The sequence below is a fragment of the Alligator sinensis genome, unplaced genomic scaffold (genome assembly GCF_000455745.1).
Source record: "Alligator sinensis unplaced genomic scaffold, ASM45574v1 scaffold1420_1, whole genome shotgun sequence".
Classification (NCBI taxonomy): Eukaryota; Metazoa; Chordata; order Crocodylia; family Alligatoridae; genus Alligator; species Alligator sinensis.
The window spans coordinates 814,605-818,369 of record NW_005842613.1 but is presented as its reverse complement, the minus strand read 5'-3'; positions in this window follow the sequence as shown (position 1 = coordinate 818,369).

Genomic DNA, 3,765 nt, shown 5'->3' with positions numbered 1-3,765 from the left:
TACACTTTGTATTTCAATTACTGTTTTCTATTTAATAGCTCTGCTTCCTGCAGTCCCTTCATTGCCTGTGATGAAGCAAGTTGCTGCTTACAGAAGTTTATGCATCTGACCTTGTTAGTCTATAAGGTGCAAATCTATCTTGCCTTCTGCCTGACTTCAGGCTAACATGGCTAACTACTTCAAACTGTATCAGAGTAGTACTGAAGGCTCAGATCAAGTGTAGCTTTCATCTGCATAGCAAAACATGAGTCACTGCACATTATGCTTGATGCCAAGTAAGAAGTAATTTAGTTCTATGTTGACTTTTCTCAGCCTGGGGAGGGTCGCTATGGCCCTATAATAACTTGGTGGTAGTATTGGAAGATTTGTTGAAAAATAACTCAACTGGGGAAATGGAGTGTTCATAGTATTCACCTACAATGCAGTGTTCGTAGCACTCTCCTGAACTTCCTCTTGGTGGCTGCTTTTGTGTTCCTTAGGCTTGGTAAGATTCTCAGATAATCCTGTAGTCCAGGGTTGTCTAACTGGTGGCCTGTGATAAGTTAAATTGTGCTTCCTGCCCCCCAGGCCCCTGTCCTGTTGTCTACCCTTCCACTGTCATCACTCTGGCTGCAATATCAACCAGTCTCTGGGTTCCTCCCCTCCAGCTTTTGCTGTCTACCCCTTCCCCATGAAGTAGGGCACTGCAACATGGTGAGCCTGGGTCTTCATGAGCACATGGTGCGGTTTGGGGGGTGGGGGGGAAGAAGGGGGTGCTGTGGGACCTGTGGTTTGTCTTGGTGCAGCCTGTAGGATGTTTGACCCCCCAGCTGCTTAGAAGTTGGACAGCTTTTGGTTGAATTAGCTTCTGTTTGGCTATTTCCAGCACGTTATGGTCATGTTGGTGTTGAAGTTTCCAAATACCTGATAGTTAGCGACATCCCAGAACTGGTCATCAAGGTAAGGACCCCAAGCTACAAGAAACTACAGTAATAATTATAATTATTATAATAATAATAAGGCAAGGGTACTACCCTTGTCTTATGTTGCCTGCACAGGGCTCAGAAATGAGTTGACTTTTTTATTTCTTGCATTTAAAAAACACTGAATTCTGGGTCTTGTTTCTCAAAATCTGTAATGCAGGTTCAGATGATAGATACTGCTTGTATTATAGCGCTGTCAAACAACTCCCAACACTTACTACCACCTTATTGTGTTAAGTACTGTGCAGACTGGGAATAAGGGGGAAACTGCCCATGGTGCTTGCAAGCTAAATTTGACTGAACTACAGTAACTTTTTTCAGAAGTCGAGCTTCACAAGCTGTCAGCTGTTGGGACCTCTCACCTTCACCAGTCTAGTGGTTCCTGGAGGTCAATTCTAAAAGTTCATAGCGGTCTTTTTCTGCCATTTTTTTTGTGGGGGGGCTGATACTGATGGACGACTTTTAGTGAGCCTTATCGGCTGATACCAATCCAATTCCAATATGCAGCCTGGCAGCATGGAGAGTGGCTTCTGGCTGATAAGTCTGTTGTGGGCAAACAGGCTTGGAGGGGCTGATTTTAAGGCCCCTGCGGTGAGGGAGGGAGTGGGGCAGGGGCTGCGCAGCTGGGGCAAGGGTGGGCTACTGCAGGGGCTGAGGCAGCACTGGGCTCTTGGCAGGGGGCTGGGTTGGGCTGCACTCTGGGTGGGCAGCGGCTGTGCTAGGACCCCTGCTCCCCCCTGTCCTCACTGCTGGTGTCTCCATCTGTGTGTCCGTCCGTCGTGTGTCCCGTCCCCCTCCAAACGCCCCTTCCCTCACAACAGACTTACCAGCCGGACCCTGCTATTCTCCAGGCTGCCAGGCTGCACGCATGCATTGGCATTTATCAACTACATTATCAGCCACATAGGCCAAAAAAAAGCCAATTGCTGATGCTGTCATTTTTCCTTATATTGGTACTGATCCAATATGGCACCAATGTATTGGTGCACCTCTAGTTTTAACTCAGAGGCTGTATCCCTAACTTGCATGCTTAATAGCTACTGGTGGCCCTTTCCTCCAAGAATTTGTTCAGTCCTTTTTTTGAATCTGGCTTAACTGTCAGCTTCCACAACATCTTTTTTCACTATGTGCAAGAATTTCCTCTTGTTATGTTTAAACTTACTACCTACTAGTTTCATTTTGTGACCCCCCCCCCATTCTTGTATTCTGAGAGTAAATAATAAATCTGTATTTATTTTATCCTTAGCATTTTGTAAATCCTTATGTTTTCCCCCCTCAAGCATCTCTTTTCTAAACTGAATAAGTCTAGTCTCTTTAGTCTTTCCTCATATGAAAGCCCCTCCAAAGAACTGATCGTCTTTGTTGCCCTTTTCTGTTCTTTCTTTCATTTTTATATCCTTTTTAAAGTGTGGGGACCAGAACTGGGTATGGTATTCAAGGTGGGGATGCACCACAGATTTATAAAGGGGCATGATGATACTTCCACGTTGTTTATAGTTCCATTCTTAAAAATCCCTAAGATTTTGTTTGCCTTTTTGATGGCTTCTGAGCACCGAGCTAATGTTTTTAGCAAACTGTCCACAATGATTGCCAGTTCTTTTTTCTGAATGGTAATAGCTAATGTAGAGCCTGTCCTAGGATAGGTATACTTTGGGTTAATTTTGCCCTGGCACATCACTTGACACTTTACCTACATTGAATTGCATCTGCCATTTAGGTTGCCCATTCACTCAATAGTGCTAGATCCTTCTGTAGTTCTTCATAGTCCACTTTGGTCTTTACCACTTTGAATAATTTTGTGTCATCAGCTAATTTGGCCACCTCACTACTTTTTCCAGATCATTTATGAACATGTTAAACTGCACTAGTCCCAACACAGGTCCCTGGGGGACCCTGCTGTTTACTACCTTCCCTCCTGAAAGCTGATCATTCATACTCACTCTTTGCTTTCTATCTTTGAGCCAATTTTGAATCCAGAAGTGGATGTTTCCTATGACTACTTAATTTAGTTAAAAGCCTCTGTTGAGGGACCTCATCAAAGGCTTTTTGGAAGTCCAAATATACTATGTCAGCTGGATCCCCTTGATCCACCTGCTTACTGACGCCCTTAAATTTGGTGAGGCATGATTTCCCTTTGACAGTGGTGTTAATCCCTCCCCAGCAAGTCATGTTCATCCATGTGCTGAACAACTCTTCTTTTTTTATATTATTGTTTTTACTGGTTTTCCAAGGAGAGAAGTTGGACTTTCTGACTTGTAGTTCCCTGTGTGCCCTCTAAATCCTTTTATAAACATTTCATAGACGTTAGAGCTGGAAGGGACCTCGAAGATCATCAAGTCCAGCCCCCTGCCCGAGGGGCAGGAAGTCAGCTAAGGTCAAAGGATCCCAGCAAGATCAGCATCCTAGAGTTTCTTGAATAAGTCCAGAGTAGGTGCCTGCACCACATCTGGAGGGAGTCTATTCCAGGTCTTGGGGGCTCAGACTGTAAAGAAATGTTTTCTTATGTCCAGCCTAAAATGGTCTTGTAGGAGTTTATGACCATTGGTCCTTGTTTTGCCTTGGGGCACTCTGGTGAACAGAGGTTCTCCCAGATCCTGATGAACACCCCTTGTGTACTTGTAGGTAGCCACCAGGTCCCCCCTGAGCCTGCACTTTTTCAGACTGAAGAGTCCCATGGCTCTCAGCCTCTCTTCATAGGGACATTGGAGTCACACTGGCAACCCTTCAGTCCTCTGGTACTGAGGCTATTTTTAGTGATAGGTTGCATACTATAGTGAGTTAAGCAATTTCTGATCTGAGTTCA